The sequence below is a fragment of the Pinus tabuliformis genome, chromosome 4_2, assembly GCF_031772625.1.
Source record: "Pinus tabuliformis cultivar Carrire ecotype Pingquan chromosome 4_2, CPIR1, whole genome shotgun sequence".
Lineage (NCBI taxonomy): Eukaryota > Viridiplantae > Streptophyta > Pinopsida > Pinales > Pinaceae > Pinus > Pinus tabuliformis.
The window spans coordinates 661,567,390-661,593,951 of NC_142304.1; positions in this window are offsets into that span (position 1 = coordinate 661,567,390).

Genomic DNA, 26,562 nt, shown 5'->3' on the forward strand with positions numbered 1-26,562 from the left:
AGAGACTTAGATTGGTACAAAGTCCCTAACTTGACCCACAAAGCCTTTGCCATAGCTTCCCCTGATACATTCAGCAATACTGAATCTGAGACACACAATCGTATTGTGCTCTTTGCCTTCCGATCCAATTTCTTCCATTCTTCATCGGTCACTCCTGATGGTTTAGTACCCGGATCTACCGCGATCCACTGATCTTTATCGACCAACAGATCCTCCATCTTGAGTTTCCACAACTCAAAACTCTGACCATTGAACTTCTCAATCTCGATCTTTCCACTGCTCGCCATCTTCTTTCACCACCAGAATCGATCTCGCAGATCTCCCACTGAACAGGGTCTACCACAGGCCCGAGCGAAACCCCTCAGCAACAAAGGCGTCCCCTTGAAGCCAAAACAGCTCTGATACCAAATGTAGGTTTTAACCCTGTACAGAAATTACCTGCATACAAATTCTTAAACAAAGAAAATAAACAATGCGAGAGCATAACCCATAAAACACATATGCACAGAAATTTTTCCCTGGATCCCAAAACCGAGACTACCAGCTTGATTTTTCATTATGTTCCTTTCAATGTTACAATACATATTTATACATGCCGAAGCATCCAATACCATGGACCGAAAAACCATCGCGTCCAATACCATGTGCGAAAATCATGCACAAAACCATAGGTAGGTTCGCCCAACCTAATATAGGGTCCAAAAAAAAATTTCCCGGGGCACTACCCCGGACCCCGTAGAGGGGGCTACCCGCCCCCCCTGTGACCCCCCCGCTGCGCAATCGGTTAGTCGTGGAAAGAATATAACACAACCCAACACTGGTGAGACTAAATTCGAATTTTAATTCTCAATTTTAATTCAAGGACAAATTAAAATTGGAATATTCTTGTTGCCACATTTCAACACTCCCTCTCAACAAGAAATGGATTATCTTCCACCCCGATCCCGTCTCTATGGAACTCGAATTTACACTTTGACAATGCCTTCATCAAAATGTCAGCATCTTGATCCTCTGTCGAAATACACTGCAGCAACATGATCCTCCTCGCTACAAAGTCTCTAGATGATGATACCAGATATCGATGTGCTTGGAACGATCATAAAATACTGGATTCTCAGAGAGTTTGATACAACTCTGATTATCACAATAGATCACAGCTGGATCCATATTTTGATCAAACAAACCAACTAGAATTTTCCGCATCCAGATGGCCTCACATGCTCCCTGACTTGCAGCCATGTATTCAGCCTCTGCTGAGCTAAGTGCAACCAACCTCTGTTTCTTGCTGTACCAAGAAACTGTAGCTGACCCAAGGTTGAAAATCCCTCTTGATGTGCTCTTCCAATCTAATGGACTCCCTACCCAATCTGCATCTGTGAAGCCCTGTAGCTTCACTCCCTCCATCCGTTTGTACCATAATCCATACTGAGATGTGCCTCTGAGGTATCTCAATACATGCTTTGTTGACTTCCAAAACATCTTGCTAGGATGAACCATTGCTTGACTCAGCTGGTTCACCGCATAGCACAAATCTGGTCGTGTGTTCACTAAGTACATCAGTGAACCCACAAGTTGCCTGTACATAGTAGCCTCTATTACTTCTCTTGAAGTAGCATCCTCCTTCCTCCAGTTACCTGCAAGAGGAGTCTGCATGGGCTTGCACTTCTCCATGTGGAATCTCCTGAGTATCTCATTGGCATAATTTCCCTGAGACACAAACAACTCCCCATCCTTCTGCCACACTTCCATGCCAAGGAAGTAATGCATAAGACCCATGTCTTTCATCTCGAATTCTCTTGCAAGGTCCTCCTTGCAAGACATGATCAACTGACCATCACCTGTCAATATGAGATCATTAACATAAATTACAATGATTAATTGCTTACCTTTCACCATGATGTGGTACAGGTTTGCATCCGCTTCACTCTTTGTGAAGCCTAACCCAGTGAAGTAGTTGTCTATCTTGGTGTACCAAGCACGAGGTGCTTGCTTCAGCCCATACAAAGCTCTCTTGAGTCGGCACACACGCGACTCATGATCAAAGGTCTCAAAACCTTCTGGCTACTCTATGTACACCTCTTCCTCAATCTCGCCATTGAGGAATGCAGTCTTCACATCCATTTGATGGATCTTCCAACCCATCTATGCTGATAGTGCCAACATCGATCTGATAGATGAGTACCTTGCGACAGGAGAAAAAGTGTCATCATAATCAATCCCCTCAACCTGTGAAAAACCACGAGCAACAAATATTGCCTTATGCTTCTCCACACTACCATCAACAACTTGATTTACCTTGTAAAGCCAACGGGAACTCACAATTTACTTGTCCTCCGGTCTCGGAACCACGTCCCAAACACTGTTACAAACTATGGAGTCATAATCCACCATAAAATCAACCCAAATCGACTGCTGCACTTCTTCCTCAAAGGAAGATGGCTCGGTCTCAACACATTCCCTAACAAGGGCCATGTATCCAGTGTACCTCTCAGGTGACTTCCTTTGTCTGCGCTGAGAAGATTGTTCTCCCACATTCTCTCTCGCATCTATCAACAATCTGCCAGCTTCTCTTGTGCGCTTCCGTCCATCTCTGGAAGAATCTGCTTGAGTGGATGTCTCCACTCTTGGATCCTCTGCATGTGGCTGCTTCGCATCAGTCTGAGGCTCCTCCTCCTTAGGAACCAATAGTTCTTCCACATCCTGTAGTTGGACCTCCCTCTCAAGGGAAACTTGCATGGCCTTCTGCTCATCAAACTTGAGATCTCTGCGAACCACTATCCTTCGACTGGTAGGCAAGTACACCTGATAGTTGTGGGGTGTACCATTATACCCCACAAGTATCCCCAACTCTGTTGTCAGCTCAAGCTTATTCCATGCATCCTTTGTCACATGGAAATATACCGATGAGCCAAAGATCCTGAAGTGAACCACTTTTGATCTCTTATTGGAGAAAAATTCCTCTGGTGTCTTCATCCCAAGTATATGATGCGGGCTTCTATTCTGCAAATAGACCATTGTGTTGCATGCCTCAGTCCACAAATGAAGTGGTAGGCCTTGGTCATGCAACATTGCCCGTGCTGCCCCTACAATCGTTCTGTTCTTCCTCTTGGCCACCCCATTCTGTGGTGGGTTATGAGGTGCTGTCAACTCTCGTTTAATTCCTTCCACTGCACAGAAGTCCTTAAACTCTTGAGAGACATATTCTCCACCATTGTCGCTTCTCAAGGCCTTGATATTCTTCCTTGACTCTTTCCCGACCAAAGCTTTGAATTCACAAAAATTTGAGAAGGTTTGGTCCTTCTTTTGCATGAAATAAATCCAGCATTTACAAGAATAATCATCAATGAAAATCACATAATACCTTTGCTTTATTGTGGATGCCGTCGAGAATGGTCCACACAAATCAGTATGAACTCGCTCTAAGATCGCTTCTGCTTGACTGTCTCGATCATGAAAGGAAGACTTGGCGTACTTTCCCAAGGTACAACCTTTGCTCAAGTTTACCTTTGGGAAGTCCTGTAGAGATTTTCTGCATTATTTTTAAGGCCCCATGATGCAAATGGCCCAACCGCCTGTGCTACAACTCGCCAATGTCTTGGCTTTGCACCAATTCTGCTTTCGAACTCAATGCTGCATAATCATCTACCTCTAGTTTATGGAGATTCTTCACCCGAATCCCAATCCTCTTGGTCTGACCCGTGGCTATGTGTCTTAAGAACACCTTTCCTTTACTGAAGACAACATCATAGCCTTTGTCCTCCAACATCGTGACCGATACCAAGTTCTTCTTCAATCCATTCACATACTTCACATCTATCAAGGTGAGAGGAGCTCCATGATCCCTCTGAAAAGCAACCATGCCTTCTCTTGAAACACAATACTTTCCGTTGTTGCCCATCTCTATGCGCATCTTGAGGTCTTTCTCCTCCAAGGTACTGAATAAAATTTTATTGCCGGCCACGTGGAATGAGGCTCCACTGTCAAGATACCAAACACAACCCACCATCAATGACACCATGCATGAGATGAGGGTAAATTCCATTTCGAATTGAGAGGCTAATGCCTCACTTTTCGATCCTTTCAAGGATACCTTCTTGGACTTCTTCGATGGGAAATTAGTTTCACTATTTCCCATCTCATGACAATTAAAGAATCTCACTTTAGACTTGTTAACCTTCTTCCCTCCATGAGAAGAATTCGATTTGGAATGGGAAGCCTTCCCCTTCCATTTCCTTGCCTTAATTGCTAAGGCCATATTTTTTTCATCATCATTCTTTGATGAAGAACCATCTCGTGTTATCCTCTTGATCTCCTCCTACATTAGATCCGACCACAATCGTTCCCAGTTTGGCGGTTTCTATCTTCCATTCACAGAGTCCTGGTAGCTGTTCCAGCTCTTTGGAAGGTTGAGGAGAGCGAGGCTCACCATATCATCATCGGCAGTAGTTATTCCCACCCTACCAAGCTCATCTCTACAGGTGGTGAGCTTGTTCAGATATGTGGAAATAATATCGCCCTTCTCCATCTTGGTTTTCTGAAGCTTATCCTTGAGCGCCAATTTCCTCTAGTCGCTACTATTATGATAGAGGTCCTTCAATGTATTCTACATTGAAAATAGAGTATTCTTTCCATGGAGACTCGAGACAATATGGTCTCGAACTCCCTCTAGGATGATATGTCTCGCCTTTGCTACACACTTCTTCCACTCAACCAACTCCTGTGAATTAGCTGCAGCTGGCTTTGGGATTTCTTGATAAATGAAATCCTTCAAGCCATTGTCTTCTAATACAGCTTCCATTCTATCTTTCCATGCTATGTAATTCAAGTTGCCTTCCAAGGCATACTAGAGTCTCAAGCCATAGAACGCCATTGACCAACCTGAAGTATGAGATGAATTCGAGTTGTACCTGCAACCCCGAACTTCAAACTTCGAATTCTCTTCTCAGTATACTGTTCACAGCTCTGATAACCTTTACTCTGATACCATGTAGAAATTCTGATTGTAGATTAACCTGATAATGCAATATAACTAAAGAAAAATACTTTAATCTACTTCTACAATCAAACTTGTGGAATCTTCATATATTTGAGCAAGATCAAGCGATACACATATAACCAAAAGAAGAATCAATGCACATGAAACACATAAGAATACTCAGGGGAAAGCCTTAGCTAAAAACCCCACTATTTGTTTTATCATACAAGTTGGAAATATCTCAGAATTACACAAAGCTTTAGCTCTCAGCTAGCCAGCTCTCAGTACAATCCTCATAGATGCTCACAGGAAAAATAGACTTCTCATAAGTCCTCCACACTGCCCTCCAAGCTCCTATTTCCTAGTGCAAGTTTTCCCGGGTGATCTTACTATTACCAAGTGTAACACTGATCACTCACACTGATCTCACACCTTGTAAAACTACACTATTCTCAAGGTATGAATTCCTTCTGCATGCATGGGTTTTCCTTATAGGAAAATTTATGCAATTGATAGTACAATGAACCTGTCTTTAATCTCAACTGGGTCTTTCTTAGAATAGACATGCTTGAGTTAATGATGAGAGAATCTTCAGTTATCTGGAGTACACTAGTTGGATGCATGCATGCATTAACTAATGGCACTCACAATTAGTTCCTCAAACAGTTTGGAACTAATCTAACTGGACTTAACTCAGTAAACTGAGCTAACTAATTACAACTCAAATATAGCTCAACCTTCTCTCCTTAGTTAAGGGATAATCTCCTTAATTTAAGGGATAACTGTTGCATGACTTCAGAAAGACTTCTAACTTGAATTTCTCCAACTAATTAACTCAATATCAATTAATTAATTATTTTTCAAGCAACTGGTGAGACTAAATTCGAATTTTAATTCCAGCACAAATTAAAATTGGAATATTCTTGTTGCCACATTTCAACAATCCTAGTGTTTGACTGCCTTGAGGTTCTCCCACCAAATGTTAGCCTTACCATTCAGATGATATATGTCCACTCTAGCCTCTAAATTCAAGGGCTAATTGAAGAGTTGAAGATATTTTCTCATCTTCAGCAACCAAGTTTTTTCTTTTTCTCCTTTCTTGTTTTACCCACTAAAGTAGGTGGCTTAATTTTTCAAAGCTCCCCTTGCAAATTTTCTCTGTCTAGTTTTCTGCTCGACTTCCTTACTAGTGACATACTAAGGTTTTTGTTGGATCCTGATGTGGAATAAGCCCTTTTACCAGTCCTTCTTATTGTGTGATAGTGCTATGGGCATCACTTTTGGAATGTCTTGAACTCCTAGTGCCCCTTTCTCTAGTTTTACCACTGTGCACATTTTCTAACCTCAACTAGGTCGATTGGCCCAATTCTTTCTGAATTTTGATTAGACTTTGCAGAATTTGGTTATTAATATGTTGTTATTCTTTCATCAACTTTTCATTGTCATCCTTGTAGCTGAGCACTTCTAGTTTGAGACTCTTGACGATTTATTCCAAACCTTCATCCTTCGGTTGGTCTATTCGATGAACATTAGATTCAGTTTCATTGTTACTAAAGCTTATATTTACAACCCAAAATTATTCCTCATCACTGTAAGGTCCTTGGGAATCTTCTGGACTCCCGTCTGCCATTAGGAAATTTTTCTTGAAAGCCCCCTTGTAACTTTCCATGCAATTTTCACCCTAAATTCTTACTGAATTAAAAAGTTTGGGTTTACTGGGTTGTTTTCCTTGTCAATATTTTCTATTGACTATCTACTTGTGATATTATGGTACCCAAGCTGGAAATTATACCTTTAGAAAGTTTGCAGCTTTTTTAACTGTTGTGTCCCTTGAAAATTTCTTGTAGATTTCCTTTAATTTTTTTCCAGAATTTTTGGCGTCAGACCAAATTTCTAAGTGCATGGTTATCTTATGCTCGGGATTAGCTCTCCAATGAATTTTCATATGCCCAAATCCAATTTATGAGCTGTAATCTATGGCCTTTGGAATATTAACTGATTTTTCCCAATTCTTTCATGCCTGGAAATTTAAATTCTGCTTGCACTCAACAATCCTGTACTACTTGGTAACTAACTGCAATTTGCAACATAAGAACCATTTTTCCTCCTTCCCGTGATTCTCTATCATTAATTTCTCTCCTTAGACTTCCTCTAACATCTCATTGGAAGAAAACTGACTTTTCTAACTCATTCTTACATGTGTCCCACATGTTATCCACTATTGCCCAACAACTCCCAAGTGTCCATTTTCATATACTATTTTTTTAAAACTATATAAAAATTTATATAATTTAAAGTTATATTATTATTATTTTATTAGTAATTAAATCTAATACAAATTTAATATATAGTTAATGATCTATAATGCAATATTACTATTTAAATAAAAATAAAACAATATAATTAAAATTATAAAACAATACATTACAAAATTAACAATATAACACAATATAATAATAATAATAAAACCATATATTTTAAAACAACCAAAAATAATTAAATTGTATTCCTAACCGTTTTCCCCTTTTACAATCATATAAATTATAATTAAAACCGATTAAACTATCAGACCCACCCCACGATATTATATAACATGAAAATATATATTTTCAAAAGAAATTATGAGGGTCTCCTTGTGGTCCCCTCCACGAGTTTCTCGTACTCCAAAAAATCCATGACGTCCCACTGCAACCTGGTAGTCCCCATCGTCGCCTAGGCATTGCGACAGTTACACCTTGTGCAAAACTTGTGACAATCAACGACCACAATGCTCTGCGCTCCAGATTAAGTGAATTCTAACGAGTAAACATGCACAAGCGTTAACAAGGGCAGGGGTGTCAAAAAAGGTAGTTTATCAAACCTGCCCATCTCTAGATCTACAGTTGGGATTGATTTTGACACCCTCCCTCACCTTTTTCGAACCGACTACAAGGGGTTGTAGGAGAAGGTAGTTTCAGTCCTCCAAAACCACTTACGGGTTCTATTGGCACACATGTGGGACAACAAGTTGGGCCCATTCCTCCGACCTTCTCCTCGGCACCGTCTCACTACCTCATCCCATTGCACTTCATCTAGGCTCTTCCCACACTTTTGTTTTTCCCTTTGCACCTCCGATATGGGAACTCTGGGACATGTCATCCTAATCTTACCACCCCGACGCTCTCCTTGATTACACCTCCTTACTCCTTCGGAATGGAAACTACGGGACACATCATCTTGGTCCCATCGTCTTGGTGATTCTCCTTACTTGCTTCTCTTGCACCCTCGGTATGAGCTGTCGTGAGGGATCCACTTTTGGCCAATGGAAACACTCTTCACCTCCACACTATAGGCCTAATTGGCATGGTGCCTTGTCAACCTGACCACTCCATTGTGTTGCTAATTACAAACTTCCAGGATGTATCCTCCAAGCCACGTCACCCCTCCATTCGCCCAACAATGACACGACGAAATCCTAACATAGAATTTGTGGCCTCCATGACGAGCTCTCGTCAAACCCTCTGGAAATTAATTCATTCCAATGTAATATGCCCTCTATACAAATCATAACCTTACATCATTGTGTGTGTGTGTGTGTGTGTGTGTGTGTGTGTGTGTGTATATATATATATATATATATATATATATATATATATATATATATAGTGCCCCTTTTGTAGTAATCTTTACACTCAACATTTTTATTATATATAAATACATATATATTTTTGACATACTCTCTTATCATTTTATTCTATAAGAAGAAATTTCGCTCATGTATTTTAGAAAACACTTTGCAACCATAGTCAGCCTTGACAATATTTTGTCACTGGTGGGTACTTCACCAAGGGTTCCACCACTTGGGACCCCACCTCTAAGGGTGAATTAGCCTTGATATGATGGAAATTTTCCCATAACTATATTAATGGGGAATTTCTTTGTAACCCCCTTAGCTTGTATTTACACGAATTTAGCCCTTTGTGGTAAGATTTTGCCCAGAAACCTTCAGTTTATGGTCTATAACAACCCCCACATTCCACTAAGTTCCCTTTTGTGGTACATGTCCCAAATTTTAAGAGAAATCTTGCCATTTCCACCACTGTGACTTTCATCGAATAGTTGGTGGGTAACCTATAAACTTCTCAATTTAACCTGAATCTAGCCTGATTAAGTCCAACGTTGAAAACCTGCTCTGATACAAATTGTAATGTTCATGGCCGCTAGTCAAGCAATACCACTCTACAATACTACATAAATATCATTAAATATACTATGGAAGTGCATTGTATTTTTTCATAATTCTTATACTACCTGGAAATTATATTTATTTTAAATGCAACACAATATGCCATATGCAGACATTTAACATATAGTTAATTGCAAATAAATATTCACAACGGATTAAACAAATCACATCAAGCATATATTTAAGTCATTCTCTTCAACAACATTAACATATCAGTTTCACATTAACGCACAATAGAAATTTAAACTAAAAAATATTGAATCTTGGCTAGAGTTTGTATACACATCATACAAGTAAATTCAACACATGATACTTAACAGCCACAACAAATACCCAAATTAAGGTTTATAACCGAAACCCATAAATTTACATAATAATACATAGACCATATATCGTAGAACATGGTACTTATTTGTATTAACAAGTGAACTAGCTACGAGCTCTCCACGTTCCACCCAACCATAGACTTGGTGGTTCATAAAATCAACCATCGGGTCACCCTTGAGATGGGACAACAACTCCAAAGGCAACGGTAACTGAAAAATATTTGTACCTCCATGACAAAAGGAGCCAACTCAACAGTCACACTACTCTAGGGCTCCAAGAAACGTCCAGGCCAATTGCCAGGGTGTCAACCTAACAATCATGCTTCTCCAGGGATCCAGACACCCTCTAGACACCCTTAAGGCCATAAACTGACATACACCAAAACGCCCTGGACACTAAGTAATAAACAAGGTCAACGAACCCTTGGAGCACCAAGCTCTCAGAGCCAATAATGGGTTCACATCATAAACATGATGCATCCATATGAAACAATTAACTTAATAACCATACCTCAACAAGTCCAAAGTCCAACCCTAGGACTCACTGTCCATCAATCAGTCTGAGAGTCCTTCCACAGACTCACTGACACCCCTCACCTCCTACAGGATTGACTGCCCATAATCCATATATATATATATATATATATATGCATGGCCCTAACTTGCCATGTGGCACCCTCTAGAACCCTCATGGGCTCTAGGTGAACTTCATTAGATGAAATTTCAGCCTAAAAGTGACCTCCTAAGGAAAAATAATAAAATAATAGGAAAATAATAATAAAAATTATAAATTTTGGAGGGAAAAGAAGAAAACTCCCTTTTTAATTGTATTTTTGGCTTATATCCTTATAGGTTTACTCAAATTTCAAGTGTAGACACTTGTTGGATGCGGAATTAAATTCCACATCCAACGAGTACCCATTATGCATACTTCTCAGAAGACCCACATTGATAAAAATGTAAGGTACATTAAAAAACAATTTTCAACATGCGTTTCTAATGTATCTCCAATTTTTATCTATGTGGGTCTTCTCAGAAGTATGCATAATGGGTACTCGTTGGATTTGGAATTTAATTCTGCATTGAACGAGTGTCTACACTTGAAATTTGAGTAAATCTATAAGGAGATAAGCCAAAAATATAATTAAAAAAGTGGTTATTTTAATTTTCCCTCCAAAATATTTACATATACCTTTTTTCAAATTTAAAGGATTTTGATTGGTTTACATATTATGTATTTGAAAATTTCATGGGCACTTTTAGGCTAAAATTTCCTCTAATGTTCACCAAAATATCCATTGGTTGGCTTTTTCCTTGGAATTGTGTCCCCCATACTCTTTCCATGGAGTGGGAAACAACAACTAGCCTTATTTTATTAATATTTAAGGATATGCACATTTTCAAGGTTTACAATATTCACATCATGGCTCCTCTAGCCACTTAGCCAAAAAATGACATATCAATATCTTTGCAACTACATGGGCACGCAAGCCAATAAAGTACTTTTGGCTCACTGACCGAATATAAAAGGTACATGTATTTACATCGTCAAAATAGGTGGTGGTATCACAGGATGATGCATGGGAGGATCATTGCTGAATAGTTTGGGATGCTTGTTGATAAAAGAAACTATATTTCATTAGGGTTATGGGACGTGCATTAGGGGATTTTTGTTCAATAGTTTAGGGGAGATTTGGGATTTGGAAGTTTGATACCATACCTTTACGAGGGTTAGGAGGCATTTTATGTGAAAATGATGTGTAATGGCATTGAGAACTTGGATTATACCTGGGAGACTATACATTTTAGAGGAAAAGGAAGCAACTTGAAGGGGCCTTATTGGTTCAACTATTGTTTTCAAAGAAACATATGAAGAGTGTTTGATTATGTTGTTTTATTTCTCAATGAATGTGTTTTCTTTGAGCAATTTTTGTTTCTAGTGCTATAAGAGAGGGCATTAGTGTTGAATTTTGATAGTTGCAGTCGGTATTCAAGTTGGCCCATGAAAGAGATAAAAGGAGGGAAATTAAAAATTTGAATTTGAATTAAATTATTCAAGTTGGAGCCTCAAGTTTAGGTCAACCCAACTAGAGAACTTGTCTCTTAGGGCACCCTAATTCACTATAAAAGGGCATTAGCCCTCCTCATTTCAACACACACTGATAAATCATATTCTCTCACTCCACTAGCACAAGGATGCTTCAATGCAAACTCTCCAAATTTCTAAATCAACCTATTCCCATTGCTTTGGCCCTTTCTTATAGATTCTTAAGGAACTAAGAATAAACTTCATGGCATGTAAGTTAGGTGGATAAAAGTCATGCTCAAGTTCCATGAACAATATGCATTTATGCCAACTCATCGCTTATTGATCTCATCATAGCTTTCTCATTCTCAAAGGTCTAAGGAGTGGCATGGATTTTGGATAGGAAACCCACAACCAACTGTGTCTGATGTATGAGGAAGACATTGTTGACACTCTTCTACTAGGAGAAAACACATCTAAGAATTTTTATAGCTTTTTATGAGAATTTTCCTTGGCTGAAGCGTAATTTAGGTTAATTACATCTCATAACAACTTGGATAATGGTGGAAAATATAAGTATAACACACATCCATCAAAAGTGAAACTAAGGGGTGATTAACAAGGCACACACATGTGAGAAGACCACCATGCAGCAAGCATAATCACCACCTAACCAAGGAGAAGTGAGACTCCCCCAACCAATGCTCTTGATCAAATGATATAATACCATGAAGAGAGGGCGATCCATAAAGATGAATCCTCCTAGGTCAATTCAACAACTCCAAGTAATAAGAAACCAATCTCCATCAACATGATGAAAATCAAAAGGTGGAACCACATACTTTATGAGGTTAAACAATGGTAACACAAACACATATTCTTTCAATCAAAAAATGCATCACAACTATCATTATACTCGCTTTGTATGTGGGAATGGATATAGAACAACAAAAGAAGATTGTCATATCCAATAGGCTCCTCATCATTCCAAATAATCTTGAAGATGTTTCCCAACATAGGCCTCCCTTCAATAAATTGGTGGGTTGTCTTTCTTCACATAATATTGGTAGATTCTTTTTGCATGGTGGGACAAGCCAAATCTTAATGAAGATAGGGTTAGCCCCGTTGAAGAATCTAGGACATCTAGGTTATAGTGAGATTCTTCTGACGATGATAACTATTTGTGATGTACTTTTTACTTTTTCTTATTAGCACAATCTTCTCTTATTATTATTATAGTGTGTTCTCTTACTTCATAAAACAATTATCAAAACAAAAAAGACAAGAACACAAGATGTTGGCTCTTAGCCAGGGCAATGACCTCTCTCTCCTAGAGAGGAAAACACTTCTGCAAATTTTCTCTTATTGAAGCTTCAATTGGAAAATACCACACCCTAGATCCATGACTAGTATATCCTCTAAGCACACGACACAGTCTCTCTTTTGTACCTTCCCTTATGTTCTTCAATCAAAGCCTTCTTCTACACTACACCTTGATCTCTTCCTTTGCACTTCTTCCAGCAACTGATGGCTCTTTTTCCGGCAACTGCAGAGACCCTAGGTCTCCTTAGAGACCTCTTCTTTGGTGTGCTCCTTTCCTTCTCTACCTTGCTTGGTAATCTTCCTTCTCCTTGATGCTTAAGCTAGAGAATGAGGCCTTTCTTGAGGTATGTCCTTGAGATTAGAGGTTGATCCTCTTAACCCTTACGGTTGCTTTGATTTCTTCGTACGTGTGGCTAATCTAGGGATTGGAATCATTAAGGGAATTTTGAGGTCTAAAATGGGCCTCCTAAGGAAGTTATAAAATAATAGTGGAAATAATAAAATAAGATTATATTACATCATCAAATTTTAGAGGGAAAAAAGAAAAAAACTATTTTTTCAACTCATATTTTCAAATTATCTCCCTATGGCTTTACTCAAATTTCGAGCGAAAACACTTGTTGGATGAAAATTTTGATTCCTCATCTAAGGAGTACCCATGTTTCATACTTTTTATGGACGTTGATATATGAAAAATGAGAAATACATAAAAAAACGTAATTGTAATCACACTTTTTCATGTATTTCTCATTTTTCATGTAACATAGTCCTTCGAAAGTATGCAACATGGGCAATCCTTGGATGAGGAAATAAAATTTGCATCCAACAAGTACTCCAGCTCAAAATTTGAGGAAAACATTAGGGAGATAAGTTGAAAATACAAGTTGAAAAAATATTTTTATTTTTATTATTTTCTAATCTTTTTACCTTTTTACTCCAAAAATGGTGAATCATCCCCCATGGTTGACATCATCATCTTGGATCCTATTGGTTCTTATAAATTTTATTTTGGTTTTACATTTTTTTTAGGAGGCCCATTTTAGACCTCAAAACTCCCCTAATGAGACCCTTTTTCTTGCTCCTTTTCTTTGCTCTAGGTGGGACCTCCTTCATTTGAGATGGAGGCTTACTAGGAGCCTTTTCTTAGCCCAATCGAACTCTATTATGTTGCTGAACTTATGAATCTGATGTGACCACAAATATTCCCTTCTTCCTTCGAACGTGTGACAAAATTTGGACCCAAAACAATCCTCCTAAACTCAGATTCCCTTCTCTCCTTCTTTGCTGGCCTAGAAGCACCTTTTTATCCTTCACTGTACCTTTTTATCAACTCTTTTTTTCGTTGATTTCAAAGATCACTTGATTTCTTCTTTGATGAGGTCGAATGACCCTATATATAAGAGTATGTCCCTCCTATTGGGCCGACATGACTTCAAGTGCACAAAAATTCATTCTTTGAGCCGACTTGAAGAGGACACTTGTCCTTATGCTTTGGAGGATCACTTTTGATACATATCTTTGGCATAATTACATAGGTTACATAGTGTAACATGCCCACATGGGTCTTCAACAATTACATTGACTCTTTGACTTTCCTAGAAGCACTCAAACATGTGCTTGACCTATTAAATGAGCAAGAAACTCATTTTTACAATTTACAAAAATAATATTTCTTTTATTTTACAAGTACAAAGATCAAAATTACATTTATGAAGACCGAATCTAGTTACAATTTCTTCAACGCTCCCTCTTAACTAGGGAGGTATTCATAAATCACTTACAAGGTGTTTGGACATTTTCAATTTGAAGAATTCACATAAGAGAAATAAGATTGGCAATCCATCTATTATAGCATCATAGTAACGAACATTGTTTCCACAGCAAGGCCATGACTAACAACTGTATCTCTCAATAGATCAGAGCACAATGTTGGAGAGACCAATGATTATAGACACCTTCGTCATTGTCTCTCAAGGTGCATACCCACCCAGGTGTTCACTGAGTATGACCTTCTAGGACTATTCTTCCTCTTGCCTACTCTTGTCTTGGATGCCCTACACATCCTCAAAGAGTTTTAGATGCCAGATGATTACCTAATCCTCCATTATTTCTTCCCAAGTGAAGACAAGAATGTTGTGTCTATCTCTCCCGCTCAACTAGGGAATATATTCCCATTCCTATAAAGGAATGTACCCAATCTCCCTCTAACCAGGGAATTGCCCAAGATGCCTCTTAATCAGGAACTTTTCAGAGATCCCTCTCAACTAGGGACTCTCCTTTTCCATCAACAAATTATTCTTGTGGGTCCTTCAACTGCTTGATCAATTTATTTCCTTGATGTCATGAAATTCAGCCGAGCTTCTTCTTTGTAGGGCATCAACCATTGATTACTTTCCTTCTTAGTCTATCATGTCATTCCTTTCTCCATGGAAAGCAGCCTTCTTGATACTTATATGGAACCTCCATCATATGGCTACTTCTCATCATGTTTATTTCATGAATTTCCATCCACCACATAAATGTTGGTTTTACTTGCACTTACAACCCTTGTTCCAATAGCCTGGCATGAACCTATCCAGATATTGTTCAAGAAATCAAAGCATAACATTAAATCAAATAGTACCTTACGAGATGGCTTTCCATCATGACATATTGTTGGATTGAATCATCAACATTCTAGATTTTCACATCTCCAAGGCCTTTCTAGGTGTCAAGGGTCTTTTGATATTTTTCTTCCTTTGTCAGAATTCTCATGCCTTCTTCTGGGAGATGCCTTCAACAAATCTGTCGTATGTTTATTCATAGTGTCCATGGTGTCCTTTTATCCCTGATCTCTTTATCTCATATTCTTCTTTATAAATTTTCTTTGTCAACCACCTCATACTCCATATGAGGACATTTCTCATGTTGACTTTCATCAGTGTGTGAGCCATGCCTTCGTGCATATTATCAATGAAAAGATATCTACCTTATTCTAGACCATGATTCTAGAGAAATTTCCCATGCTTATTGATACAAATGATGACATGAATTTAACTGAGAACATATATGCATACATACCTCATCTTAGTTCTTTCCTTGATCATCTCAAGTTCCTTTGATAGTTTCCTAGATCGAGATTACCTCAATCTCCTTTGCTTTGCTACATCTTTCCTTGCCTACATATCATCCTTTATTGAATCCCCATAAGTGGAAATATTATCGAGACATTTGCTTTTCCTTAAAGTCATGAAACCTCTATTGAATATTTCACCGGACGATCCTTGTAGTCCTCATCCTACAAATGCTCCTTTATGCTGATGATAGTGGACTCCTAAGATGATTCTTCTTGATCATGATCATTCCTTTATGCATCAGTGAGGTTATCTAATGGATTCATCCTTCCTACATTAATATATTTATCTAAGATATTTCTATATAATTCTCCTATATTCCAGAAGATGCCATTCCCATAAACTATGCATTCTATCCTATTGGTACATGTTCCTATGATACCCAAAACTTTAAAGAAGACTTATGTGAAGAAGTTGTTCTAAGTCATAGTAGAGATCTGAAGGATCTTCCTTCTTCTGATTTTTATATTCTTCTTTCACTTCTTGGGTAATGTGGACTTCTTCTCGTTTCCTCTTATTGTTGTCCTTCTTGAACTTAGGAAAATCCCTCTTATAGTGTCCATACTCTTGGTAGCCAAAGCATTGGAATTTGGACATAATCTCTTTTACCCTTTCTCTGTGGACCAAACTTGCCAAATTTTCCTTTCCTCTTGGCCATAACAGAAAATGCCTACTTCTTTGATCCCACATCATCTTTGGCTTTGAGTTTGGTCTCCTAAATTTTGCATAGAGACCAAAGTTCATTCAATGGGGTAGCTTCCTTTTTGGCATATATACTTGATGTGAAGTTTCCCCATTCCTCAGGTAATGCATTGAGCACCACAATTGTCATCTCTCTGTCTGAAATAACTTCTCCTAGTTTTTGCAGCTAGTCTCTCATCTTAGAGACCTTCACGAAGTAGGGAGTTATTCCTTATTCCTTGGATATATTCATTTTGTATAGTTCATTACAAAATGATATCAGTTCTCCATTTGTACTAACTGAGAATAGCTCCACCAACTTATCATAGATTTATTTATATGTTTCAAGTTTGGAAACATAAGGAATGAGAGGGTCCTTGATGGATTCTATCAAAATCATTTGAGCCCTTGTTTCATCCTTATTAAACTTGTCTAGGGCTTGAGTTTATTCCTTGGTAGGAACAATGAAACTGTCTTTGATGCAGTCCAGAAGTTCATTTTCTTTGGGAAGTAGATCAGTCCTCTTTTTCCATGCAAAGAAATTAGCAGTCCCAACCAATTTGTTGCTTTCCTTATAGAAAGACATTTTGATATTTTTAGAAGGGGACATAAAAATACTTACTTGAGAGTGTTGGTGATGAAGAGATCTATCTGCTTCCTTGAATATTTCATGACTTGAATTCTTAGATCTTGGAGTTCTTCAATATGCTTCCTTCAAGGTGCCTTATGAGAGACTCGCTTGGTGATGATAACTTATCATTGTGTATATTTGGAGATCTTTTGATGATGGGCCTGGATCTGAGTACCTTCCTTTGAATATGATGAGTATTTGATGCAAACCATTCTTGGATGAACCTTCTTATAGAATAATTTATATTGAAGGCTTTATTCTTTCTTTGTTCCCATGCTGGTAGTTCTTCTTGATGGATTTAGGAGAGGAGATGGTAATATTCCTTGTCTTTGATGGATTTGAAACCCTTGCTTGTAGATCTGATGCTTCAACCTTTGAGTGCCCTTGATTCTTGATATTAAGGCTTCAATCTTCTATGTGTTCTTGAGATGCCCTTCCTTGATGTGTCACCTTAGCTCTGAAACCATGTTGAAGAATCTAGGGCATCTAGGTTATAATGAGATTCTTCTGCCGACAAAAACTATTTGTGATGTACTTTTTACTTTTTCTTATTAGCACGATCTTCTCTTATTATTATTAGAGTGTGTTCTATTACTTCATCAAACAATTATCAAAACAAAAGAGACAAGAACACAAGATATTGGCTCTCATCTAGGGAAAAAACCTCTCTCTCCTAGAGAGGAAAACCCTTCTGCAAATTTCTCTCATTGAAGCTTCAGTTGACAAATGCCAAACCCTAGACCCTTAACTAGTCGATCCTCCAAGCACAAGACATAGTCTCTCTTTTGTACCTTCCCTTATGTTCTTCAATCAAATCCTTCTTATGCACTGCACCTTGATCTCTTCCTTGCCACTTCTTCCGGTAACTGATGGCTCTTTTTCCGGAAACTGCAAAGACCCTAGGTCTCCCATGAGACCTCTTCTTCGGTGTCCTCCTTTCCTTCTCTACCTTGCTTGGAAATATTCCTTCTCCTTGATGCCTAGGCTAGAGAATGAGGCCTTTCTTGAGGCATGTCCTTGAGGTTAGAGGCTGATCTTCTTAACCATTAATGTTTCTTTGATTTCTTCACACTTATGGCTGATCTAGGGCTTGGAATAAACCCTTTTTCTTGCTCCTTTCATTTGCTCTAGGTGGGACCTCCTTCGCTTGAGATGGAGGCTTACTAGGATCCTTTTCTTAGCTCGATCAAACTCTATTATGTTGCTACACTTATGAATCTGATGTGACCACATATATTCCCTTCTTCCTTCGCACGTGTGACATAATTTGGACCGAAACGGTCCTCCTAAACTCATATTCCTTTCTCTCCTTCTTTGTTGGCCTATAAACACCTTTTTACCCTTTGTCGTACCTTTTTATTTACTCTCTTTTTCTCTGATTTCAGAGATCACTTGATTGCTTCTTTGATGAGGTTGAATGGCCCTATATATAGGAGTTTGTCCCTCCTATTGGGATGACTTGAGCTAGTGAGGCCGACTTGACTTCGAGTGCACCAAAATTCATTCTTTGAGCCGACTTGAAGTGGAGACTTGTCCTTATGCTTTGGAGGATCAATTTTGACATATATCTTTGACATAATTACATAGGCTACATAGTGTAACATGCCCACATGGGTCTTCAACAATTACATTGACTCTTTGGCTTGCCTAGAATTACTCAAACATGTGCTTGACCTATCAAATGAGCAAGAAACTGGTTTTTACAATTTACAAAAATAATATTTCTTTTCTTTTACAAGTACAAAGATCACAATTACATTTATGAAAACAAACCTAGTTACACTTTCTCCAACAAGCCCTAATCTACATAGCCCTATTTCTATCTTTAAGGAACAATGTAGGGGCACACATCGCATCTATGAAACCCCCCCCCATAATTGTGATTCCTTTGTTATGATCTCATCAAGAATGTGCTTGTTTCCAAAGGTGGAGAATCCATATAATCTTCAAATGCTTAGATCACTTCAAAATTGCATATTATTAGAAAATATGAATTGTTAATACTTAAGGTTTTGCTCTAAATGGGATATCTTACTTTGTGACATTAATATGAATAGTCTCAACTATTAGAAAATCATAAAGGCAGAAATATTTTCTTATGTTGATAATTAATAGTGATATCTTTGTGTTCTTATTAACTTTCTTATGTTATTTTATCTTTTATTCATCAAGAAATCATTAAATCCAAAAATTAATATCAGGGACATCAAATATAGGCATTCAGCCAGGGCTAAAACCCCTCTATAGGGTAAAACCCAGTTAAACTCTTCCACTAGTAAATCAAATTTAGATAGACCAAGACCTTAGACCCAAAAGTACTTCCTCCTCCACCAAGTCATCCTTTTAAGACGATTCAAATAACTTCAGTAGTCTCTTCTTGTTCAACAACTATAGCTCAATAACAATCCAGAACTTCGATCTCCAACAACTTTAGAATTTCAGCCCAACAACAATCCAACAACTTCACACATGTGAGATAGGGAGAGATAAATTTCGACTTCTAGTGCTTGACAAAGTCCTCTTTTTTCACTAGCCCTTTCCTCCTTGTTCCTTGAATTCCACACCTTTTTCTTGTCCCATATATTGCAGATCAAACTTAATTAGTGAATGCTCCAAATAAGGTCAAGTTTATACCTTTATATAGGAGATTCTGCCCCTCAACTAGGTTGACTTTTCTAGTTTGAGGCCAACTTGGTGGAGGAGGCCTAGAAGGCCTAATTTACATCAAAATAATTTTTTTTCTTGATTGAAAATGCCTGAGAATGGTTATTACATTATGACCCAAGCATGAAACCCATGCTTTAATAAGTCATTTTATTTGATAATAAAATTTCGTTTCCTTTCTTTTAATAAATACATTACATCATGACTCAAATATAATTATAAAGACCAACACTAGTTACGTTCTTCAACACTCCCTCTTAACTAGGGAGTTATTCATAATTACATATATATAGAGGTACATGGAATATATCAATGTGATATACTCTACGAAGAGTCACACCACATGCAATGCTATTGATCCAGGTGGCTCCAGACACATGCAGAAGTCCCAAAGGACTCAAAAAGGGTCAAAATTCAAAGTGGTCAGATTGTTCCCAAAACCAACACCATATCGAAGTGCTTGTCGTCTTGATTCCAACGGAGTGAACGAAACTCTAATCCGAGCTCGTATGGAGGAGATAGAGCCAGTCAAAGTTGCGGTCAAAGTTGGGCATTGGTCTAGGTTTAAGTGTCCTACAAATTCACCGTCAACCAGCTTGGAAACTTAGATCCCGAGAGAGGGTGAAATTATTTCCTCTTTAATTTGCCTAATAACCCTTATATTAGACAAAATAAAAAATGGGGGCCTATTATTAAAAAAATAAAAAATATAAATATAAATGAGGTGGCGGGCCATGACCCCGCCACCCCCCACCAAACTATGTGTTAAACAAATTTTAATTAAGATGGGCTAACAAGCTGTGACCCCCACTGGCCCAACCAACATATATTAAAAAAAAATAGGTCGGCGACCATGACCCCGCTGGGTCTCCAACCACCCAACCACATAACCAAACAAACATTACCACACACACACACACACATGTGTGTGTGTGTGTGTTATATTACATCGAAACCGATGGGAGTTGAACCCACGGCTGGTGGGTCCGCTGGCCCCGCAGCGGTCCCACAATACACTCCACCCTCATTCAAATATAACCATACCATGCAACGCCTCCACTTAAACGCGCCCAAAACTGTTACATATTAACACCATTCAACACTAACGTGCAACACAACAAGGTTACAAAAAAATGTTACAACGATGCCATATATAAATAACACAATGGTTAAAAATCTAGTGTATTTTGGCGGGGTCAGGATTTGATCCTCGGACCTCTCACCCTTGGTTCCAACGCCCAACCGTTCTGCCACATGTGGCTCATTGAAAAATCTGCCACCCATTTGTATAAAAACCCTTCAATTCATTTGCACGAGAAGAACAGAGATGTCGAACGGGGAACAGAGAAATGGATGAGTGGTGGAACCATGATGGCACGCTTTTTGAGACAGAATTCTTGCAGAGAACCTTAAGATGCTAAAACGATTCCTTTGGGAGGTAAAAATTCATTTTGTTGAATGTGATCAAGTTTACAATCATTTTTCTCAGATTTTCACAGGGAACACAATGGCAAGGTCAGATTTTCATTTTGAGTAGTGGATTTGTAGATTCCCAACAGAGGAGAATCTTTGAGAATCTTGAGGGAATCTTCCAGATTCCTTGGAGGTTGAAATTTTCCAGATTTAGAATGTAGCCAACTTTATACTCATTCTTCTCGGGATTTTGCAAGGATCTCAATAGAGAGATTAGTTTAATGATTTGAGTCGCAGATCTCCAGTCAACCCAGAGGAAGGAATCTTTGGAGAATCATAGGGGAATCTAAAAGATTCCTGCAAGCCCAGATTTTCTCGGTGTCAGAATTCAGAAAATGGATAGTCGATTTTACACCTCTTGATGACAAAAATTTAGTGGTGCAGTCAATTTTTGCAGCCGAGCCTTTTATTTTTCGGCCATTTTCCAAATTGAAGTGATATTGTTAGATTTCAGAGTGTGGAGAGTTGATCTTATGCCATGTAATGCCATGATTTCGATGGTGCATTCAGATCCAACAACTAAGTATTCTATTCTTCAACCAACATCAGAGTTGAGGTATATGAAGTGTTGTTGTCATGTACGTCTTTGATCATTTGTTGTGAGATGTACTATGTTGTCTTGATTCCTGCTTGATGTATGATGCAAAATATTTATGTCTATTTCATGTGAGATGTATTTATCATGGATTGTTATGTATGTTTTGGTTGAGATCCCTTTGATGCCATGATGTCGGATACTCATTGTCGCCATGTGTAAGATCATGTCATGCTGATAGGAGGTCTATTGTGAGTGATAGTTCCTGTAGCAGAACGTCTCGTGGAGAGATTTTGCCACTCATGTAGAGGGCACATGTCCTTGTATGAAAAAAAACATAGTCCATGTACGTCTTCATCATTTTCAGCAATGAATGAAGTAGCCAACACCATCTTGACACCGGGCCCGGAGACGTAGTCCACACTGGACGAATTCCGTTATCAACGTCTAGTGTTTTATGTTGCTGATTGTTTTCATGTTCCCTCTTCTTTACAACATGCATATATGTTCATGTATGCTGTGTTAAAATGCAATTCTAACCACATCACAGGAGTAAAATATCTTTTTTAAATCAGGGAGTTGAGTCAACTCAGATCAAGTTTGGTATCAGAGCAGTCTTCACATGGATGTGAATTGCGAGCGTGAACAATGGAACACGCAATGATGGAGGACGGAAAAGTGATGTACGAGACCATCCTCAGAGTGTCCAAAAAGATGGACATAATGTATGAAGCTCTACAAGAGAGATAGAGGTAAAGCAATGATTGCAGCTTTAGTTACAAGCCACAGAGGCAACCTTGGAAGAACTGAAGCACAACAACCAAAGTCTTCAAGCAAATAACGTTGAATTGAAGATGCTTCTATAGGAAGAGAAAGAGGAGAAATATAGGTTGCTATGCCAACTGCAAGCTAAGGACGAGGCCTTGGAAAAGCTGTAGCATGACCCTTTTGAGGTAAAAATTAATTCTCTGGCTTCATGTATGTTTCCTCATGATGATTTCGCTATTTTTGAAAATCATACCATAAGAATTGGCTCCAAAATAATGAAGAGAATAGGGTATGAAGGAAGAGGCTTGGAAATTAATGGCCAAGGCATTGTCAACCCCATCAAAGTAGAGGAATTACCTCGTCAGGCAGGACTTGGGTATGCTAGGAAGGAAGTTGGGGAATGCGCCAAGACACTAGCGAACCACCAACAACAGATGATGAGAAGCCCTCATCAGTTCTTTCCAAATCGATAGTGGAGGTAAAAGATGTTGATTTCCATTCAGTTTCATCTTCACATAGTATAATTTCTGTTGGAAATCTAGAGATACCAATTACAGGGACAAACATGAGGCTTCTTACCAGGATGAGGTACAAGGAAGCCGAAGGACTTGGTGTTAAAATCCAAGGCATAACTAAGCAAATAGAGGTTGAGCAGAAACCTCAATTTGAAGGCTTGGGATACACTGAAGGAGAATGCTCAAAGGTGTCAGATGCTTATGAGACATTGTTGAAATCGTCGAGGAAAGAGAATGATGGGAGCACCTCACCATCATACAATGGTAGTGCCCATTGTATGGAAAGAGATGAGGCAAGCTCTCATCGCCATAATTACACTAGATACAACAAGGAAAGGTATAACAAGTCTCAATATTCAAATGTTCATTTCGATTAAAATCATGTTTTTAATGATGGACATAAATCATGGCATCAGGAAGCATGTACTTTTTGTGGTTTACATAACCATGTATTTGATGAGTGCTGGAAGAGAATGGCAACACGAAAAAGGATGAGGCGTAAAAGACCTTCTCAACAGTAGGAAAAGAAAAAGGTAAAATAGATTTGGAGGAAGAAGACTTATTGTAGTCATTGCAACAAAAGTGGCCATCAAAGAGCCACATGTTGGAGGCTCCATCCAGAGCAGCGTCGCAAAGACAAAGCATTAGTGCATGAACCAGATGAAAAGAGTGTTCGACTAACGAATGCGCCACAAGGAGGCGACCCATTCACTTTGATAAGTGAGAAATGGTTCTTCTAGATGTGGTAGAATGTCATGGTCTTATTTTTGCCAATCATGTGTTGCATTTTAAACTGTAAAAGTGATCATGTATTTTCCATCACTTGTTGCAGCAACAATGATGTTTGGACTTATTTTGTGTTGCATTTTAAGCTGTGAAAGTGATGTTGTGTTTTACATCACTTGTTAAAGCAACAATAGCGTTTGGCCTTATTTTTGTAAATCATGTGTTGCAGTGATGATGTATTTTCCATCACTTGTTGAAGCAACAATGATATTTTGGCCTTGTTTTGATAGCTGGGGTATTCTTTCCATTTTGATGTAAACTTGACCACCGAGTATGTGTTATAAACTCATGGCAAGTATGGGATTATTGGGTCATTAGTGGTCTTGTAACTGAAGCATGTAAATTACAAAAATAATGTACTATAGGTTTGTAGAGGTTGTAGGTATCGGCTCATCGCTTATGGCTCCAAAGGACAAAGGTGAAGGAGAAGGAATGATGACTTATCAGACACTTGTAAGTGCAGACAATGTACAAAGAAGTTTGAGATTATCTTTTCATGCTTTTGGAGGACCAAAATCTCCTCAATGGAGAGGATTGATCCAGGTGGTTCCAAACACATGCAGAAGTTCCGGAGGACTAAGAAAGGGTCAAAATTCAAAGTGGTCAGATTGTTCCCAAAATTAGCAGTAGACTGAAGTGGTCATTGCCTTGATTCCAACGGTGTGAACGACACTCAAATCCGAGCTAGTGTGGAGGAGATAGAGCCAGTCAAAGTTGCGGTCAAAGTTGGGCTGTGGGCCAAGTTTAAGCGCCCTACAAATGCACCGTCAACCAGTGTGAAAACTTAGCTCCCAAGAGCATGGGAAATTATTGCCTCTTTAATTTGTCTAATAACCCTCATATTAGACAATAAAAAATGGAGGCCTATTATTAAGAAATAAAAATAAAAAATAAAAATGAGGTGGCGGGACATGACCCCCGCTACCCCCCACCAAACCATGTGTTAAACAATTTTTAATTAAAATGGATCGACAAGTCGTGACCCCCGTCGACCCCAACCAACATATATTAAAAAAATAGGCCGACAGCCATGACCCTGCCGGGCCTCCAACCAGCCAACCACATAACCAAACAAACATTACCACATATATTACATCGAAATTGGTGGGAGTTGAACCCACGGCTAGCGGGTCCGCCAACCTCTCCCACGTGGCAGTCCCACAATACACTACGCCCTCATTCAAATATAACCATACCATGCAATGCCTCCACTTAAACACACCCAAAAATGTTACGTATTAACACCGTTCAACACTAACGTACAACGAAACACGGTTACAAAAAAATGTTACAATGACGCACACAATGGTTAAAAATCCTGTGTATTTTGGCGGGGTCGGGATTTGATCCCCCGACCTCCCGCCTTTGATGCCAACGCCCAACCGTTCCGCCATGTGTGGCTCATTGAAAAATTTGTCACCTATTTGTATAAAAACCCTTCAATTCATTTGCATGGGGAGAATGAATGCGCAAAATGGGGAATGAAGAATGGGGAACAGAGAAACGGATGAGCGGTGGAACCATGATGGCACACTTTTGAAGACAAAAGTTTTGCAGAGAATCTTAAGATGCTAAAAATATTCCTTGGGAGGTAAAAATTCATTTTGTCAAAATGTGATCATGTTTATAATCATTTTTCTCAGATTTTCGTAGGGAACACAATGGAGAGGTTGGGTTTGCCTTTTGAGCAGTGGATTTTTAGATTCCCAACACAGGATAATCTTCGAGAATCTTGAGGGAATCTTCCAGGGTCCTTGGAGGCTGAAATTTCCCAGATCCATAATGCATCCAACTTTATACTCATTCTTCTCAGAATTTCACAAGGATCTAAATAGAGAGATTAGTTTTCTGATTTGAGTTGCAGATCTCCAGTCAACCCAGAGGAAGAAATCTTTAGAGAATCATGGGGGAATCTAAAATATTCCTATTGGCCAGATTTTGCCGGTGTCAGAATTCAGAAAATGGATAGTTGATTTTACACCTCTCGACAACACAAATTCAGTGGTCCAATCAGTTTTTGTAGCCGAGATTTTTATTTTTTGGCCATTTTCCAGATTGGAGTGACGGTGTCATATTTCAGAGTGTGGACAATGGATCTTATGCCATGCGACGCCATAATTTCGATGGTGCATTCAGATCTAGCTACGTATTATCTTCTTTAACCAACATCAGAGTTGAGGTATATGAAGTGTTGTTGTCATGTACGTCTTTGATCATTTGCTGTGAGATGTACTATGTTGTCTCGATTCCTGATTGATGTATGATGCATAATCTTTATGTCTATTTCATGTGAGATGTATTCATCATGGATTGTTATGTATGTTTTTGTTGAGATCCCTCTGATGCCATAATGCTGGGATACTCATTGTCACCATGTGTAAGATCATATCATGTGGATAGGAGGTATATTGTGAGTGATAGTTCTTGTAGTGGAACATCTCGTGGAGAGACTTTGCCACTCATGTAGAGGGAACATGTCCTTGTATGACAGAAAACATAGTCCATGTACATATTCACCATT